The 21374-nt window shown below is 34.1% G+C and overlaps 1 long non-coding RNA gene across 1 annotated transcript; it reads right to left on the minus strand.

The window, feature by feature from the left end:
• Nucleotides 1-12459: 12459 nt before the first annotated feature.
• Nucleotides 12460-13769, minus strand: LOC141276981 (uncharacterized). Its single transcript, XR_012327471.1, has 3 exons — nucleotides 13671-13769; nucleotides 13195-13317; nucleotides 12460-12539 (listed from the first exon to the last, which is right to left on the minus strand). It is a non-coding gene; the product is annotated as an uncharacterized lncRNA (long non-coding RNA).
• Nucleotides 13770-21374: the final 7605 nt, after the last annotated feature.

The following is a 21374-nucleotide window of genomic DNA, read 5'->3' on the forward strand; positions in this document are numbered from 1 at the left end:
TTACTATAGTTGGCATTCTTCCAAAACATCAAGTGGGTAAATCTAGGTTTAAATGTACGATAATAAAGAACTAGAACTTTGAGATTATTCATCCTTTCAGTCCTCAAACAAGTGCATTCTATAATACAGTCTAAAAAGAGAAAATACTACACAAGTTTAAAAAAAAAAGGAAAATATAAATATCAGCAGAACCTGAAGGAGGAAAATTCCAAACCAGATCAGCAACTAAATAATGATATCATGACCTAATTACTCAGTGTCTTTTCCCTTCTATCTTCTTTTCCCCCTCCTCCTCTATCCTTTTCCCCATCTCACAGCATCAGTATTTATCAGAACTTGTTGATTATTCCTTTATAATGTTCCTTTTTTTAATACTTTGTCCTACTGTATATAAGTTAGTCTTTATTATTTCACATGCATATTATTAAAATAGTTTCTTGCCTTAAATATTCAATTAAAAATCACCCATTATCTCTCCTCAAATTATTTGTTTACTGTGGGTAAGAAACTTAAATACCTTGAACATGTTTTTTGAGGACATACACAAAAATCAAATGTGTGCACATCTACATATTTGTAAAATGCCATCCTGTATATGTTACTCATTTGATAAGAAATCGTATGATTTACCATTGTATGCAGAATGATCCCCAAATCAGTTGAATGTGTTTGTCAAGTGCAGAATAAATTGTGTCCTTGGTGATGATGAGCCAGATTCTCCAAATGGTTACCTAGGCTATATGGAAACTCCTATGTGGTACCATTGTGAGATGTCAGGAAGCCACAATTACCTGGAGGGGAGCCCTATGCTGACAATAATAGAAACTAAACGAATGGCAACTATGTTTTAAAATGAAAGATTAGAAACACTTGGGCAAAACCAGATTTAGTTTAGATAATCTGTTATGAAATATTAACTAGAATATCTGAGTCAAAATTGAAAATTCAGTCCTTCATCAAGATATTTCATAATTTACTTCATATCTTCAAGTCCCTGCCTCCTGCAAATGGAAGCATTGCAAGAGAGAAAAACATACTGTCATAAGATTCATACAAACCCCAAACTAAATAAAAGCCTAAGTGAAATATATTAGAAGTCCTGTTCCCATTGGCAGTAATTAGCCTGTTTGTCCATTTATCTCAGGGAGAGACAATGAATTTTGTGATTATTTATGACAGTCACATCTTACATGAACTATTGCAATTTTTCCATTTAATCTTTAAAGTAACTCAGTTAAACTTATATTCATTTTAAAGATTTGGAAACTCAGGTTTAGAGGTGTTAAGTGACATAGCTGGTAAGAGGAAAATTAATGGTTAAATTCAGCTTAGTCACTTCCACAGATCACAATTTACCAAACTTCTTTTCCAAAGTAGAAAGTAACATTTTTGAAGCCTAGTGGTATAGTGAAAAACCACATGACCCTAGACAATCCCACAGATACACCGTATTATGGAAAACATGTACTTGAATTTATTTCATCCTTTGCTTTCAGAAGCAGGAATTATCATAGATTAAAAATGTGACCTGTATTGAATACTAAAACCTATTTTTCTTTATAATAGATAAACACAAAATATCAGTGCAGAGTGTTTTGTATCTACATTTATGTTACATACTTCTTAGGAAACTCTATAATCATTCATAAATCCTGGAACATTACTTAACTGCTTGGTAAAATCAAGGTTACTATTTCCTTTCCATGCTTGATACAGTTTTCACAGTTAAACATTGTGTAATCAGGATCCTGATTTTTTAAATAGATTTTTTAATGTAGTAAAACAAGCTCATGCAATCAAAATATAGGATGAAATAAACAGATATGATATTTTTCTGAGTATATTTTTAACATAAAATATTTCTCTAAGATGTCTGTTTTACTACTTGTAAAAAAGGAATAAAATAAGAAACATTTCTAATTATATTATTGGTTAGCCTATGCACAATATAAAACAGTAATTAAAAGTCAGAGACAGAAAAATGTAAAAATATGACCATGACTATTGGTCTTACTTATTCAAAATATTTTAAATGTTAATCTTTTGTTTCTTTCAAAATTATTTGTTTATATGTATATAAATGTTCTATTAATGTTTTATATTTCATACCATCTGAATTTCACATCAGGAATTTGTATTCACTTCATACTTTCTTATATTCAAGTTGACATTCTTTAAATATACATATTAATTTAACAGTGTGATTTGGTAATACATAACTATTTACACTGTCTCATTTATCAGACAATCTGATCTCTACTCCATATTTATTTTTCCCAAATAAAATTCCTCATTATTTTTATAAGATTGGTGCTCTATTCAACACGTCATTGTTATAACAGTTGTTATTTACCATTAGGCTAAATGCACCTAACTTGTATATCACCTTTTATGATCTAGTCTCAAATCACATGGTGACTTACTTTTCTAGTGGAGGCCGTCACAAAGGTCCACTCAGATTCATGAGGAGAAGGCATAGATTCTTCACCTTGATAGGAAGGTGGTAAGATTCTTAAAATTCATGTGGAATATAGCCATTTTCGGAAAATACATTCTGCCGCAGCTGCCTTCCTACTAAATGGGACGACAGACACCCTTATTAATTACACCTGATCTCTAAGTGTTGTTTTCTTGTTTTCCTTTTTTTGTTTTTCTGGGGTTTTTTAGTATGGTTCTTAGTTCCTAGCAGTTGGGCCATAGTATATTTTCTTCATTTGCTCTCTCCTAGCATTTTCATTTCTGTAGGCCTGTGATTTTCAAACCTGTATCCTAGTGAATTAAATTACTACATATTTGAAAGTTCAATATGACTATTTTAAAAACATTTTCAATCAGAGTATAATTCCCACGATTTTACTGTTCCATGTGATTTAATCAATTTTCAAGGATTTTTCCATATTTAGTATAATCCATAATCCACTAAAAATTGTTTTCTTAAAATTGCTATCTGTGGTTTGACAAATGTGTGTACATTATATACAAAAAGTGTATGATTATTGATGGTAAATATATCTGAATGTATCATCTAACCAATCCCTTAAATCAATAGGTTATTAAAATAAAATATTAATATACTAAACTAGTTGCAAAATGTTGCCTAGCTAGTTAATAGAAGAAAAAGAAAGCATTAATTAAGCACCTATTTTTGTTAAAGGGTCTGTGCTGTAAGCTGTGAACATAAATAACGCATAAATACTATTTATTCCCTTCCTTCCTTCCTTCTGTCCTTCCTTCCTTCTGTCCTTCCTTTCTTCTTTCCTTCCTTCTTCCCTCCCTCCCTCTTTTCTCCTCTTTCTTTCTTTTCTTTCTTTCTCTCATTCCTTCTTTCTTCATTCATTCATTCATTCAACAAGTATTTCTCTACTGCGTACTATTTGCCAGGTGCTCTCCTGGACACTCAGAATATAGCAATGGATAATATACACAATATTCTCTGTTCAAAGGGAGTGTATACATTTTAATAAATTAGAAAAAATACATATATACAGATTTTTTCATGATAAGTGCCATGAGGTAAATGGAGTAATATAAAACAGAAGATAAGGGGAAGCAATAGGGTGTGGGGGGACAATAGAGATTTTTATCCCTATGAACCTTATGTTCTTATGGGAACAAACACATGATCAATAATTTTTGTGTAGTATGGTTGGTGTAGGTATATTTGGTTTGTCACAGAAGCATACGAAACACAAAGAGCTAATTATGCTGTTTTATATGTTAACTTTTGTCAGCTTCAATGTATTTATCTGTAAAATAATATATCTATCCTAACTTTCCATAATAATATTCCATCTCAAATATATATGTGACTAATTATAAAATAATTATTTGTTATTTAAGTTCTTAAAATGCAAAGTCTTAAGTACCAATGTCTTTGATACCAGGGTTTTTTGCAAGGTAGCTTAAAATAATCAGCACTTTACAGTTTTTAAAAATGCTAGATTATATTTTATTTAGTAGCAAGGAATTGTATCACAATACAACATTTTCTATTGCTTACTAGAAATAAAGTCATTCTGAATTTCCAATTGCACTTAATACTAACATCTAAAATCATTTTCTGAATATTAAACCAGTTCTTTTCTAAAGGCAGTAGTATACTATGTACTAGAAAAAAATGAATTTTTATTCTGTCACCCCTCTTTGGAAGATTTTCTTATACTAGAAAAAACAAGCAATCATAAATATAATTTTCTATGAGCATAATGTAGGTGATAATTTGTAAGCACCTTTGAAATTTTTCTTCAAATTTGTCTGTTGATTATACTCTCATTTGTATGACATTGCTATGTGAAATTATTTTTATATATACTTTTATAATAATAAAACTTTAAACAAAAGTAGTAAATTAACATAAGTACTGATATATAAAAAGGTAATTCTCAGTCTGTGCATACATGAGAAAAATTGTTTATTAATGCTTTCTTTGCAGATTATAGTTGAATAGATAATAAAAATTAATAATATATTTCCTTCTAGTTCTGCTGGTGAAACAAAGTATTTATAATGAATCTACTGTGATGCATTAAATGTGCAGCACTGGTGCTATTTTAGATAAGTTAGCCTAGATCTACTTTGATAATTTATATTAAACATCTATTTATTCTCGGTTCTCTTCATTGTGTTATACATAATTGACTAAAGAGAAGGACTAGTTCACTGCTTGCAGAAGGAAAAACTATTGTTTGGAAACTTGAATCATGAAAGGAAAAATATTTGGACAAACGATAAATGCATATAGTGACGTTACAAAATTTATGTACACGATTCATTTATCTAATAATTCCATACACGCTTTTTTATTTATAAAAATTCCAAACCAATATATTTTGAGGCAAAGCCTTTTGAACAGTCACAAATAGTTGTTTCATGTTCTCTATGTTTAAGCCCTGAGGGAAATACAGAAAGATACATATTTTTTTCCTTTTAAGATATGAATTCTCCAGTTAAGGTAAGGCATAGTACAATTTTTAGCAAGGCTTTTAAAGTTAGCAGGATCTGCAAAGAGTCAAGTTTTGGGAAAGTCACTTCACTTCTCTGAATTTTTGTTTTCTCATCTATAAAATGGGGATAATAATGATAACTATGTTACAGTGCAATGGAAGTAAATTGATAATCACTATGCCTAATACTTAATAATAGCTTAAAAAGTGTTTTATGTTATAAGCCATTGTTGTTGTTAGTAACACTGGATGCTCTACGGTCCAAAACAAATTTAAATTTAGCATAACAATGCAATTTTTCTATAAGAGGCAGAGAAGATGGCTATCAAATATTGAGTGTTAACTGTGTTTTAAAATATAACCCACTGAGGAGTCAATTGGAAATGTCATTTTACATTAAGCACAAGTATTTGCAGTGATGATGATTGTGATTACTTGGCCTAAGAATCAAACCAAAGATGGCTTTTAATCTAGAAAGAAATGAAACATTTTTGGAGATTATTCTCTTTATCCATTATTGCTCCTTGACCATATTGTATGTATTTGCATGTTGGAGGATAAAAAGAAAAGAAAAATGGTTGAAAAGGGACAGAGTAAAGATGATTGTTCTTACATATATTTAGAAAACACTGGTTCAGGAAGGAACAGACTGATATACAGAGATGTAAGTAGTATGGACTCAATGACTTTTCACTTCAGGAAAATCAGTAGTTAAACCATTTTTTTTTTCTCTCTGTATGGAAAGGCATTTTTCAACTTGTCTAATTGATTAACATCCTGAAAATAATGGAACTACATAAGCTCCAACTTTCTACTTCTGTAGAAAAGCTGGCTAAAGTTACTATGGCATAAACATTTTTTGCCTGGCAGTTTATTGCACTCCATGGGCCCTTTGAAACAATGAAATCATGACAAAGATGTAAAATAATGGAAGGACAGTTTGTTCAGTTTATAAATCTATGTAAATTACATAAATAGCAATGCTTTTCAAACCTTGTATTTATGAATCAACTGGAGAGGATGCTCAAATGCACTAGGGGTAAAATGTACTTCCCTGGTGGCACAGTGGTTGAGACTCGATGCTCCCAATGTAGGGGGCCCAGGTTCGATCCCTGGTCTAGGGAACTAGATCCCACATGCATGCCACAACTAAGAGTTCTCATGCCACAACTAAGGAGCCCATGTGCTGCAACTAAGGGGCCCATCTGCCACAACTAAGACCTGGCACAACCAAATAAATAAATATTAAAATAAATAAAATGCAGTAGGTATGGTTTGGGACCTGAAAAATGTGCATTTCTTACAAGTTCCCAGTTGGTGTGGATGCTGCAGGTCTGTGAACCAATATTTTGATCAGCAAAACTTAGAAGATACCATCAAGAAGTAGAATCAGATTAGTCTGAGCCCCAGTATTCTTTTCATGTTTAAATACTTAGAATAAATATATTCTTACTTTATTCTCATATTCTCTTTTTTTAATCATTTACATTGGTTTTTTTTTTAGTTTTTGTATTTCTTAATTAAAAAAAAAAAAGTAACCTAAAGTTGGTAACCTCCTGGGTTGCTAAAGATAACGGTAAGTGAACCACGTTACCAAGCACATTAACCAAGCACATCAACCAAGTGTATTTTAGAGTAAAAGTTATATGTAGCTGCCTCAAACACATTTTGGAATAAGCAGAACCTTATGTAATAAATAGAGTTACTTGCTGCATTTTTAAATAATTCAAATACACATTTCCACTCTATTTTAAGAAAATCTGTGGTGATGTTTTAAATCCTACTAATTGACAGAGTTTGGAAGAATCAATGATACAGCTGAGCTGGAATTTGAGGAAAGACCATAAAAATAAGCTGTTATGTCCAGAAGAAGCTAATCTATAAAATGAATGCTTGGTCATGGTTTCCAGACATTTCAGTTCTAGGTCTTCTGCCAAATAGGCAATTGACAGTAGGGTTGTTTAGGTGGTATTTTTTCTTATTTTAGGACAAGGAAGCCTAGGCTTAAATACATTAAATTGTTTTTCCAAGTTCCCAAAGCTAGAAAGAACAAAGTTAGGATTCAAATCCAGGTTGCCTAATTCCAAGTCCCTCATTCTTTTGACAAATGTACCTGAGTTTATTAGAGAGACTTCCGATACGCTGATGCATTGAATTAGGCATTGGTAGCTTCCAATCTGATTTCTGTGAATAATTTGGGGCCAAAGTTTGTGCTTGTTTTAGGTATATTTCCTAAAGTTCCACCTTCTGACACAACTCTTTATTTCTCTTAATTTGTGACCATTTGAATAATATAATTTATTTTTTACCAAAGCATTTTAATTTTATAGCCCTTTTATTGCATCCCACATCAAATCTTGGTAAATTTAATATTGGTTAGTAAATATTTGTTTTCAATTTTGTCTTCACAAGCAATGTATATAATAATACGTTTCCCTGAATTCTTGATCTCCTTTTGTACTATCCATAACAAATCAGTATTAACAAAGATAACTTTTAACTTCAAATGAAGTGAAAATTTAAAATAAATTCATTTTCTTTATATTTCATAATGCATCAGAACATTTTTGGAGTATTTAAAGACAATAACAATTTTAAGAATATTTTATCCCCCTTAGGTAATATATATGTATTTCATATATCTCAAAGTAACATAATAGTTTGCCTTCTCCTTTTATATCACATTAACAGTAATTGAATCAGAAATATGAATATTAAAATTCCACCCATTTATCAGTGTTCACAGTGATGGATTTTCCCCTTCCTCTCACAATGTAGAAACTTAGTGAAAAAGAAACTTTGTTGCAATGCAACAGAGCTCTACTTTTTTTTTTTCCATTTGTTCAAAAGGGATTTTATTCAAAGATCTCATTTTCTAATGAGGAAAGGAAGAATATAATAGTCATTTCCCACATATCTGACCCAGAGGATTAAAAAGTTGATCTTTAGTGCGCAGTCAGGAAAAGAAAAAAAAAAAATCTGTAGTCATTAGCAAAGCCAAAACCATTCGTAATTCATGCGTTTTTACATTGTAATTGGAGTCGTGACCTTAGCAAAAAGTCAGAGATAAATGATTGACTTTCATCCATGGAAAATGTTGGCTTCTAATACAGAAACTTCTAAGTAAGTATCGGCTATCCTCAAATGCCCGTTTTCTCTAGCAGCGGCATTAGCCCTGCTAGAAGTGTGCCTTAATATGGTCTAATTGACAGTCTGAATGTGAGGCCGGGAAACCTCATCGCCCCTTATGCTAACCATCAGGGCCGCTGTCCCTGGACAGAGAATAGTTGACGGTTTCAATTACACCAGGATCATAAGATCATTGGCTGGTTACTTTTCAAATGATCACGATCACGTTTCCAAAGGTTCATTCTTGTCACTTTATATGGGAAGTCATCACTTACATATGAGAATAAGACAAGAAAGAACTTAGTATTTTTATGAAGCTAAAATATCTCTAGAGAAATTAAGAACTTGATGAACTTATATAATGTGAGAAAACAGGAATCACATAAGTTATCGTTGTCTGTTTGGGGCAGCCCACAATTATATTTGATTAGGAAAACATATTTTAACCATAGTAAAATTTTCATTTTTACTGTATCCACCCTATTTGTATATCTACGTATGAATAAAAACATTAGTTTTTAAGAAGGCAGCTTTTTCAAAGGTAGTAATCTCTTTATACATAAATTAAGATACTTTAAAATTTTCTATATTATTGGATATATACATATAAATTAAACCCTAAAATTAAAAATTTAAACATAAGGTTTGAAAAATTTATGAGAAACATTTTAAAATAACCTTCATATTCTCTTTTTAGTTCAGTCTTTTTATCATATTATATTGGCAAAATTTTTTATATTGTTTTAATTAAGTATTGCAGGTTTTCTTAGTCATCACCAACAGGTAGTAGGGGAAATCTCACTTTGTATATGGGGAGAGGGGTCGATAATTTGTTTATTTCATATGATGAATTTCTTTATAAAATACAAGTAATGTACTTCTACTTGAAAAAACATATATCACAGTCTAAATTTAGAGTGCCATCTAGTGATGAGTAAGAGTTCCATCAGCTATAGAATTTAGGAGATATTACTGCTTGTATAATGTTAACTTTAGTATAGATTTCTGTTTTAACCTGGGCAATATGGCTGAGCATATTCAATATTAATCTAGTGGACAACATGATAATTTAATGAACTCTATTTAAATTGGGAGACATTTTAATTTAAAAATGATTTAAAATGCATGCAATATGTTTAAACTTAGCAACAGAGAAATTATTTTCATGTAGATTAAGAATGAAATAGATTGCACTGGCATTTACACTAAAATATTTGCAGTTAATTAACACTCACTGATCATACTCAAGGTTACAAAAGGTCCCCCAAAAATGTTTGTTGATGGATTAAATCAGAGAACAAATAAAGAATGTTTTAGAACATATTATTTCAAATGTCTGTATAAAGCAGTAACAACGACAATTTTAAAAATAAAACTCCTATTTTACAAAATTGGTCAGCTTTGAGTATTTTCTCCTTTTACTGAGTGATTGATTTTTTTCTAGAGTATTAAGTCTTTGAAATTAAACATAATAATTTATGAAAATGAAAGCAAGGAACATAAAAGTTGGCAAAGGAAAGGAAAGGTAAGGAAAGGAAAGCGGAAATAAGAATGAAATAAAGACTAAGGAAGAGAGAGCAGGAAAAGGCAGGGAAGGCAATACAGCTTTATTATCTGCTCTGTGACAGCTATTGTAACAGATGCTATAACACATATAACTCTATTTCTTTCCACCTCTTTTAGTAGGAGGGCAACTGAGACTTAGTTAGGTCAAGTAACCTACTCAACTGCTTCAAAATTTTATTTTTTATATTAATCTGATTATTCTTTCCAAGTGTTAAATATTGTTCACCTTCAAAATCTACACCATAAATGTTTTAACAAAGCAGTTGTAACAACGCTTTGCAAGTTTTACTTATTTAGAGATCTAGATTAGTTTCCAGAAGATCTACATTCAGATCATAAGCTTATTATTTATTTACTTTTCATGGGATTTTGGCAATTTACTAAAGCATTTGGGAAAAATAACAAAGGTGAGAATTTTCAATGAGGTTTACTTCAGATCTAGTTTACTATATTAAATTAGTATTTAAGCTCATTCATTGTGGTATGGCTGGCCTCATGTTGCTTGCTTATGATATTTATCCACAAACAAAATGATTCTTTTGCTATAGATTAAAATCAACGAACAAACCAAAGAAACCAAAAAGCAGGTAAATCACCCCGAAAGAGTCAGGACTGGTTTGCCTTTAAGCTATAGCATCCTCCAGTAACCAGTGTCTTCCCTTTATAATCGCTCAAGTTATTATGGGGAAAAGAACAGCAGGTTTCAGAGGACTTCTATGGTTCTAAGGGACTCTGGGGCCCCTTGATCCCACTTGACCCAGTAGCTGTGTTCTAAATCAGTATTCTGCCATAATCACTGAATTTAATGCTCCCCAATTATACTCATTCATGGATTCTGTTCAATGTAGAAGGCATTCTTCTTAACCAAATTAACATTTTTTAAATGACATGGATTCACATTATGTCCTAAATGAAAAAATAATCTTCTCTTTTATTTTTAAAGAGTTCCTTTATCTGACCAAGTTTCTGAAAGAATAATATAGTTGATGCTTTCAGGGCAGTTTCTTGAAGGGTACTGATATGGGATCTATTATATGACAGAAAAATGGCTTCAACTCCTATCAAGCCAAATAGCATTGTTCTAATTTAGTATCAACTTCAATGTGACGATATTTCTCTGGAGATTTGCCAATAACCTGCTGTCATCATAGGAAGCGACTTTGGCTCAGGCATTTAGTCAGGAAGCAAGTCACAGGGGACATTCCCAAATGAGCAAGGCAGTCTCTGCCTTCAAGGATATGGAGAATTTTCTGTAGACTATTAGTTTGTTCATTTCACATTGAGAAAAGGAAAAAGGAAGGTCATGCTAAATATGTTTTGTCTTAGAATGCACTGTTTTCAGTAAATGAATCAGGGATAACTTGTAATTGTCAGTAAAAATTGGCCTTGAGCAAATTTTATTCCATAGCAATAGTTGATATTTGCTGTCTTTCAGTTCTCATTTCTAACTCTAATTTCCTTTTGGAAAATCACTGCTTCCCAATTTCTGTAACCCTGATAGATTTGTAAATCTTGATGCCTATCCTTACAGTACAGAACCTTAGGGGAGTCCCCAGAAGGTTCTTCTATTGGATCAACGTTTTTCCAACCTTTTCCTCCACTTCCAGGACATAATTAACACTTAGTCAATCAGATGCTCTAGCTAAGGATCTTAAACGTCTAGCATGTAACTGTGAACAGAAAAAAGGAAATGGCTTTGACTTCATTCTTTGCAAACAAGAAACTCTGAACAAGCTTTCCCTCTCAACTGCATGATCATGACTCCTTACTAATCACACAGTTGGGGTTTCTTAAATTAATTATTTATTTATTTTTGGCTGTATTGTGTCTTCATTGCAGTGCATGGGCTTCTCATCACAGTGGCTTCTCTATTTATGGAGCACTGGCTCTAGGAGCATGCGCTTCAGTAGTTGTGGCTTGAAAGCTGTAGGGCACCGGCTCAGCAGTTGTGGCACATGGGCTTAGTTGCTCCACAGCATGTGGGATCTTCCTGGCCCATGGCTCGAACCTGTGTCCTCTGCATTGTCAGGCAGATTCTTAACCACTGCGCCACCAGAGAAGTCCCAGTAATCACACAGTTTTAACATGAGCATTGAGACTTGGGAATGAATATTTAATCAGAAAATAACTCACTAGAACCTATGGAACCTCACTTTGAATAATTTGTAGAATTCCTGGAAGCAGGCGATACACCTTCTAAGGGAAGGGAATGGATATTAACAAGAAAGCTATTTTCAGAGAGGTAGGTTTAACAATTGCCTGCCAAATATTTCTGACTTCCAGACTCCAGAAATATGATATTATTATTGTACTCCTTGGCCCCTTTAGAGTTGAATGGAGCCTTGTGACTAAGTAAGACTGAGTGTGAGCAGAAGAGATAAGTGCCATTTCTGGGCCACAGTATTTAATTGCTAATGCAAGATCCTCCAGGACATACTTTGCCTGTCACTTAGTAACCAGCAAAGCTAAAATGGTAGCTCTTCTGTCAATTCAGGTCCCTCAGGGACTGTGTTGAGCAGTGATCTGACACCCCATGAAGGATGTGTTAACTGGGTGAGGAGTAATCTTTTGCTGTTTTGGCTACTGAGATTTAGGGGTTGGTATTTCAATATAAAACATCATAACATAAAACAGCATATCCTGACAAAAACAATCAGCTATATTCACTAATAACGTATGTCAGGGCCTCAGCCGAGCTGGAGAGAAAGACATGAGTTGTCAGCTGTCAATTAAAACAACAAGCCAAAATGAGAGTAACAGTCAAGCCTTTAATCACTTACTGTGATATTTTAAGCAGGAGGTTAAACCAAAGAAAGCACGACTCCTCCTCTTCCATTTTCCCCCTGCTGAAGGTCCGTTGGATCAGCCCAGTCATGGGCATGACATCACCAGTGAGGGAGCCTGGAACAAAAGGTTCCTATAGTTTTATGAACCCAGGGGCCAGGGGCGAGGGAGAGGGAATGTCTAAGAGTGGAAAAGTACTGAGAACTGAGTCAGAATGGAGAAAAGTGTCTTCAAGTTTTCCCTCCCCTCTCCCCTTGTTAGAAGGCCTCAGCAGAGGCACCTGAGGAAGTTGTTGGCCAAAGGCCCCAGATAAAGAGGCTTCTGATTAATGCAACTGGGTTAAGAACGCAGATATGCATGAGCGTACGGCCCCCCAGGAGGTCTGAGTCCTTGACTGCACCTCCCTTCAGAGACTGCAGTGCACTGACTGTGCAACAAGCCAGTGTGGGGAGGGCAGCTTTCCTCTATGATGCTGCCGGGTGAAGACTTTGTAATGATCTATAGTTAGGTCTGAAAAATCACTCACAGGATTTTTGGCCAGGAGCCAAACTCTTCAATATATACTTACAAGACCAAGAATGTATCTGCTTTGATGGTAGAATTGGGGAATTGATAATCATTATTATTTTTTAATGATCAGAAATTTTTTTTAACTGATCAACTTATTTCAGTTATCTATGGCTGTGTAACAAAGTGCCCCAAAACCTAGTGGCATAAACAGTCATTTTAATTTGCTCACAGTTTGAGGTTAAGGAATTTGGAAAGGGCTAACCTGAGTAGTTTATCTGTGATCCTTTTGGTATCAGCTGGAGTAGTTGTGACTGAAGGATGCCTTCCAAGACGGCTTCTCCATTCACATATCTGTTGCCTCAGTATTTGTTAGTCTCTCCTCTCTCTGTAAATTAAATCCCATAGTTATGACGTCTCATCTTCCAGGGTCTTTGTATATGCTGGGATTTCTAAGTTTTCTCACAACTTGGTGATCCCAGGGTAGTTACATTTCTTTTATGGTGGCTGGCTTCCAAGAGAGAGGAAGTAGAAGTTAACAGGTCAGTTAAGGAGGACACCTAGAACTAACACAGAATCACGCCTGCCCTTTTTTTTTTTTTTCTTTTTTTTTTTTGTCAGTACAGTCACAGAACCCACCCAGTTTTAAGTGGTTAGAAAATTAAGCTCTATCTCTTCCTGGAGGAATGGCAAATCACATTGTAGCAGCACATATGGAATGGGAGATACTGTTGTGGTTACCTTTGGAAATCAAATCTGCCGTGCATCCCATGTTGGTGGGTTTAGGAAGACTGGAATACTAAGTAGCTCAAAGAACATCTGTAGCAAAGCATTTATATTTCCTAAGAGCAAAAATATATACAAATTACCATAATGCAACATATACATATAATATGTTGTGTAAGAAAAAGTAGGATGAAATATTTCTTTTAAGGGATAATGTTTATTTCAAAGGGAGGCTTTATTTTAGTTTTCTATTGCTGCTATAACAAATTCCCACAAACTCAGGGACCAATAACATCTCCTATTTTTTATCTCACAGGTCTACAGCTCAGAAGTCCAGGTGGGTTTAGTTGGTTTCTCTGCTCCAGGTATTATAAAGCCAAAACCAAATTAACCACAGGTCGGGGTTTCCTATTAGAGGTTGAGGAAGGATCTGTTTCTAAGCTCATGCAGGTTTTTCACTGAATTCAGTTTTTTTGTAGTTGTCAGATTGAAGTCCCTGTTTCCTTGCAGGCAGTTATTTGGGACCAGGTTTTGCTCCTAGAGGCCACACATGTTCCTTATACTTTCTATGGGGATCCCTCCAGCAACAAGGAATTGAGTCATTGTGATTTCAATCCCTCTGACTTATTCTTGTGCCATCTCTCTCCAATTCCAGGTGGAGACGTGCTTATCTTTTAAGGGCTCATGTTATCATAGTGTACCCACCCAAATAATCCAGAATAATCTATTTTAAGGTCTGTAAACATTAAGTGCATTTGTAAAACCCTTTTGCCATGTAGCATAACATATTCTTAGGTTGCAGGGATTAGGGCATGGATATACTGGGCGGGCCAAAAAGTTCGTTTGGGTTTTTCCATAACATCTTACGGAAAAGCCTGAACGAAATTTTTGGCCAACCCAATACTTAGGGGGATATTCTATCTATCACAGAAATAACAAAAACACATTTGATTGTGTTTTGACAGATGAAGAGGATATTTTAGTGCTATAGAAGTTGAAGATATGGCAGAATGTGGACTGTCTTGAATTTATGTAAGGAAATTTGAACTAAATCTGTTTTTACTAGAGTTATAAGAATGGTATTGGAGCAGAAAATAATATGATTTTCTTTGTATTTTTCACAGATAAATTTACTGCAGATGTGGAAGAATCTTTAGAGGAAACTGATTCAATGTTTAAATATCAGGAAGAAATAATAATATTATATATTTTGGCTTACTCCTAAGATTGAGAACAGAAAAAGAGAACAATTTCAAGGGGGTAGGAATGAAAGTATTTGGTGATCAACTTTTTCTTAGTTATAAAAGGATCTTGATTGACATATGTTTTGCAAGTTTATCTAAAAAGATGGGGAGGACATGGAAAAATTTGGTTTGAAATTTTTATAATATTATAATTTCAATTTGGTTGAAATTATGATTTTGAGATGTGGTTAGGCTATCTTTAAAGAAATATCCTTGAGGTAACCAGATGTATTAATAGGTCATAAGTTCAAGAGAGAGATAAAATATGCAGAGGTACTTGTGGTTTTCTATTGCCTTTTAAATAATATAAATAATAATTATATTTAGAAGACCCATGTCTTCTAGAAGTTTACAAGGACACCTTGGAAAGCATTTTCCACCTTGTCTTAGTCCATTTGGGTTACTATAAAGAAATACCACAGACTGGATAGCTTATAAACCACGGGAATTATTTTCTCACAGTTCTAGAGGGTGAAAAATCCAAGATCAAGGTGGCAGATTGGCAGGGTGAGGGCCCTCTTCCTGGTTCATAGCCAGCACATTTCCACTGAGTCCTCACAAGGTGGAAGGGGCAAGGGAAATCTGTAGGATATTTTTATTTAAAGCACTAATCCCATTTATGAGAGCTCTACCCTCATGACCTAATAGGCTCCCAAGGGCCTCACCTACCATTACCATCACCTTTGGGGGTTAGGATTTCAAGGAATGAATTTTCAGGAGCCCTGAATATTCAGACCTTAGCACATCTTTCCCCATAACATCCCCTCAGTGGCATATTATATACTTTTTCTTACTATAATAATTGTTTTTCTTCCAATTGGCTGTTGTTAATAATGCTTGAGCAAAAGCATATCTTCATGTTTTTATAATTTATCTTTTTAGCATTTAAATCCTCTTCTTAACTGGCAACTAAGATTTAGGTTACCAAATCAACGATGTCTCTAGATGTCTTATTTTGCAGCATAAATGGAACTTGTTGTCTATTGGAACTTATTCCAAAATGGAAATAGCACTGTTAAGTGGGATGAGGCTAGATCTGAAATAAATTTTGATATCTATACTTAGGAACACACACACACACACACACACACACACACACACACACACACACACACACCTTACTTGAGTTTAAAATTATGAAGAGGTAGTAAAAAGAAGTCACAGAAGTAATGAAAAGCCAAATATATTTATGTGGTCAATAGAATTTTGCAGAGGGGAAATTATTTTAACCCTTTTAGCCTACTCAAACTGTCCTCTGACATCAAGGTTATTCTGGCATAGATGCTCAAAAGGAAATGTCCTAAAGGAGGCTGTTGCACTTTTATAACTAATACCATTGTATCCATGTCCCGTTATTCTTCTTGCTTGTTTCCATATTTGTGGAACAATTATTTTACGACTTTGTTAAACTTTTCCACAAGACTTTCTTTTAGAAAAGAGTATACTGAATAGAAATATGGTCTATGTTCTAAGACCTGATATATATATATATATATATATATATATATATCTACATAAATAAAGATCTAAGCCATTATTGTATAGTTTTATGCCAGATAACAAATAAATTAAAGCATGGATTATTATGGTAATGAATTGTATAGTGGGACATTTGATTTCTTTTTATCATTGTTTAGGTTTGGTGAATTCTAGTTTTATTTTGATTTGTTTTATTTCTGGTTTTTTTATGTTTTTGTTTTTGAGAATTACTATTTTGCAATGTGAAGAATTTCAGAAAGACTTATGAAGTTTATAAATAACAATAAATAATTTGAATTAATATTAGAATTAATAAAGTTAATATTTGTAAAACTGGGACTTAATAGATAAAGTCTCTAGGGGCCCAGAAAAAAAACAATGTGGGCATCATCTACTGATAAACCCATTATTGTTTACACTGCTATTTGCTAAATGTCTCCAAATCTTAGGGACACCTAGAACAGACCTTGGCCTTGGTATACAGCCTGGTAATTGCATGAAAACTGTTGTAATATGCTTATATTGATTAATAGCAATTATATAGCATAGAATAATATCAATTTTTGACACATTGCATGGCCTTCCTATTGCCATTATTCCATAATGCCATCTAATTTTGACTGCAGATTTGCAATTATTGATCAAATGTTGATTGATTCTGTATCCACCTCCAAAATTTTCTGACATTTTTTTTTCTATAATAGTAGGGTCTATTTTTGCATTTTTGCTCCCATTTCCTTAAAAAAAAAAAAAAAAGGTTAAAAACCAGGTACCTTATTTTTGTTAACCAGGTAATCCTGCTTCCTGTCCTCATTCTTTGAATGAACTCCATTTATTTAATGAAGTAGTTTCTTAATCTCCTGCAAAAAAGAAAGAACAGAGGCAGAACTTGAATTATATTGATGTATTAATGTCACACTTGACATATGACAGTTTATTTGGTTTACAAATGGATACAAACAATAATATCAAAATGCAGAGTATGGGCTTCCCTGGTAGCGCAGTGGTTGAGAGTCTGCCTGCCGATGCAGAGGACACGGGTTCGTGCCCCAGTCCAGGAATATCCCACATGCTGTGGAGCGGCTGGGCCCGTGAGCCATGGCCACTGAGCCTGTGTGTCCGGAGCCTGTGCTCCGCAATGGGAGAGGCCACAGCAGTGAGAGGCCCGCGTACCAAAAAAAAAAAAAAAAAAAAGCAGAATTGGCTATTATTTATACTGAACAACAGTGTTATTTAGAAGTTACGAAAAAAATCAATATGTTACTTGGAATTCAGTAGAATACATTAAATCTCTTTTTGTTTATTTTGGCAATAAAAGGTAGATTGCAGAAGATAAAAAACCCTGCAGTCAAACACTAATCCACTTCCTATCTAAACTTATACATATGCATTTACATAAGCACACAAATCAGTCACACATGTAAGATATCTAATGATTTTCTGTTGCTGAAAAGCTAGAATCTTATTTATTTCATAGAACATCAGAGCTGAGGGAACCTTAAACATTACATCACTGGAGCGGGTCTTTTCATTGCCAAGGTCATAGAGTGAAAGCGATTTAAAGTAGAGTCAATTCATCTTCCAAGCCCAGTTTCCATTTTATAAGAACAGTTTGTCCCATCTATCTAGAAAACTCAAAGAGTATAATAAAAGCACATTTCTAAAATCCCAAGATCATTTTAAGGGATAATGCCCTCTCCCACCTTCACATTCCAGAAGCTTGTTATCCTATTTTTGATCCTCAACATATTAGAGGCTTTGCTAATGGCTCTTTCTGGTGTTGAATCATCCAACACAAGAAAGTTTCTCCCTTTAGTGTGTGAAGAACCTAGAATGAGTTTGGAAACTTAAATTCATTTGATAAAAGTAACACTTATATTTTTAATATTTTTAGTATAGACAAATATATCTATATTTAATTTAGAGGGATATGGTTAGAAGAAAAACGTCCTTATTTTCTATCTATATTCCTAGAATGGAAACCACCAATACAAATCGCTGAATCATGTAGTACTATAGGAAAACAAATGATGAATGAACTCAGGCTCCATTTAAGAGTATTATACTTAAAACAAATCTAAGTCCACAACATTTTTAAATTCCTTCATAATATATTTTGAAGTTAAGAAAATTTTGTCAGATGAGCTCTATTTTCAATCACTCTAGAATTTATTACTCCTTAATTTATTAGTTTATTCAACACATATTTTTTAGTGCCTTCTATGTGCCTGACACTTTTATAGGTTATTTTATCTATTGAACAGAACAAATAAACTCTTTCCCACTGAGGATTCTGTTTCTATGTCTTGGAAACTCAAACCTACAGTCTTTGTAAACTAAGCAAGAGCTAGGTAAATCTGCAAATAAAATATCTTTTTAGTCAATTTACTTATTTTCTTTTCCAAAAGAGTATTCCATCTGGTGTAGACAGGGAATTAAATGAGTGTGTTTTACAAATCAACGTAGAGTTGAGGGGATGCAGAGTGGAGCAATTAGAAATGAAGACTCTGGGGCCAATCTACTTGGGTTCAAATTCAAGGTCTGCCATTCCAGCTGTGGGCAAGAGATGATGTTGGGCATGAAGGAAGAGGCCATATGACTTAGAGTATTATACCTTTATGGAATCATAAATTTATTTGACTATTACACAAATGAAGCACTTTAACTTGTAGCATTTCATAAATAGAACTGAATATTTGATCTAATATAACTGTGTGGAAACTGTTTTTTCAGAGGGGAGCACATTTTAGGCAGAGAAATTAGTCAAGAGTTCCTAATAGCCTAAGATAAAAATTCATGAGACTGCATAAAAATTTAAAAAATTATAATTGGAAAACACCAACAATTTTTGAGCCAGTTTTACTAAAACTTTATATGTATAGCGTCACTGAATCTACCCTATGAGCTAGGAATTATTATTATTTCCCATAAAGATGAATTAGGGGGCTTCCCTGGTGGCGCAGTGGTTGAGAGTCCGCCTGCTGATGTTGGGGATGCGGATTCGAGCCCTGGTCCGGGAAGATCCCACATGCCACGAAGCGGCTGGGCCCGTGAGCCTGCGCGTCCGGAGCCTGTGCTCCGCAACGGGAGAGGCCACAACAGTGAGAGGCCCGCCTACCGCAAAAAAAAAAAAAAAAAAAAAAAGATGAATTAGGGTTCTCCAGTCAATGGTAGTGGGATTGGGGGGGAGAAACAAACTGAGTTAACCCAACATTGAAAGAGATAGTTGATTCATTTTGGCATATAGTAATTCTTTGCTAGGTAGCTAGGTACCTAAGAGCTAGGTAGCTCCTGGATGCCCATGAGAGGATGTCAAGAATATAGTTGAATACATATGTGTAAAGCACATGGTGAGGTGAGAACAAGAAATAAAGATTATGAGTTTATGATGCACACAGAGTAAAAGCAGAAAAGAAAATGATACAAAATTGTCTAAGAGGCACCAGGATAATCTGAGCAAATAAAGGGAGTGTAGCCCTCCAAGGGGCTTGGGCTCAGCAGTATTGATGGCACCATAGAGTGATACAGTCTTACAAGGCCAGAAATGATTTTCATTAAATTTCGTACCTTGGAGACTTTTAATTTCTTTAGAGATAACATTTTTAATTCAGGCATGGAGGAATTGTTGGATTTAAAATGTCAGTAGCAAATGAGATCCAGGAAACTGGACTCATAAAATATAGAATATATTTTCTATAATTTGAATGAGAGGTTAAAGAGAAAGGCAGTTTGAGGGTCAGTAGCATAGAGAAATTTGTTCTATGTAGTTTTGGTTGTTATTGAAATAGATACATACACAAGAAATTGAAAGAGGATGAGTATCTAATAGAGATAGGAAGGATCCTTTTCCTGGAGCAAATCCACGAGGAGAGAGGTGGTGAGATTATCAAAAACACTCGCATCTGGAATAAGTAGTAGACTAAGGGACCGATATCCCAAAGCAGGTAAATTCCTAAATTCTGGATCTGTTCTTTTCCATGCTTAACATAATCATCATTTCACAGATAAAATTCAATTCCCATCAGACTATAAATCCTTCAGATTTTCACTCTCCTTCTCATGACACTGAATGACTTGTCCAGAGCAGAGCCTTGCTTGTGTATTTAAATTCCACTTACCTTTTAAGAAAGTATTGCCCTAACCTTCTAGGCAATTAAAAACATTCTTTTACATAATCATAATTTCCCTATCTTAATATCATGCATTTTAAATAAGTTTTCCTGTTTTATCTCTCTATAACAAAGGAAAAATAACTGGACATTATTCAATGCTCTAAATAAAAATATGAAAGTGATCTTAAGTCTTCTAAAGATGATAGGGGATAGACATTGAACACATTCTCACTGAAAGCATTTTTGAAATAATTTCTAATAAACAAAATGGCTAAGTATGCTCTCTGTCTTTCAATTAAAAAACAATTTCAGACGACAAACCATATGACAAGTCTGCAGTGTCCAAAGGATCAATCAGTCCAAGGACCTCTTCCTCTCTATCAACATTCATTTTAGTTAAGGTACTGCTACCTGCCTTAACAAATAAATCTTGATTTCTCAGACATTTCACAAGAGATCTTGTTGGAGACTTGGAAGGTAAAAATAGAGTAGAGGCCATGTAGTAGCTCACACATATTGTCGCTTATCTGCTGGCTTCATTGGCATGAGGCAGTGGATGGGCCTGGAATGCCTTCACTTTCCTCTGGATCCTTTCTTAGCTTCTCATAGTCCTGGGTTCAGTAGGAGTGTTTATCAGTACCACAAAGGAGTCAATTTCTACACTCCTCCATCAAGGTCAGAGGCAACAAGAACTGACAAGTTTCAGTCCATCTGCATGGGAATCCAGCTTATCCTTATGGGTTCCAGCTTGACCTTGCATGCTCTCTCCCACTGTACATCCAGCTTCCCTTCTTGACTTACCTGTCCTGTTTACTTTTACTTCCAGCATCACACTTGATTAGAAGAGCCTTAAGGAGACTACTTAACTAGTTCCTAAATTGCTT

Source organism: Tursiops truncatus, chromosome 18, assembly GCF_011762595.2.
Source record: "Tursiops truncatus isolate mTurTru1 chromosome 18, mTurTru1.mat.Y, whole genome shotgun sequence".
Lineage (NCBI taxonomy): Eukaryota > Metazoa > Chordata > Mammalia > Artiodactyla > Delphinidae > Tursiops > Tursiops truncatus.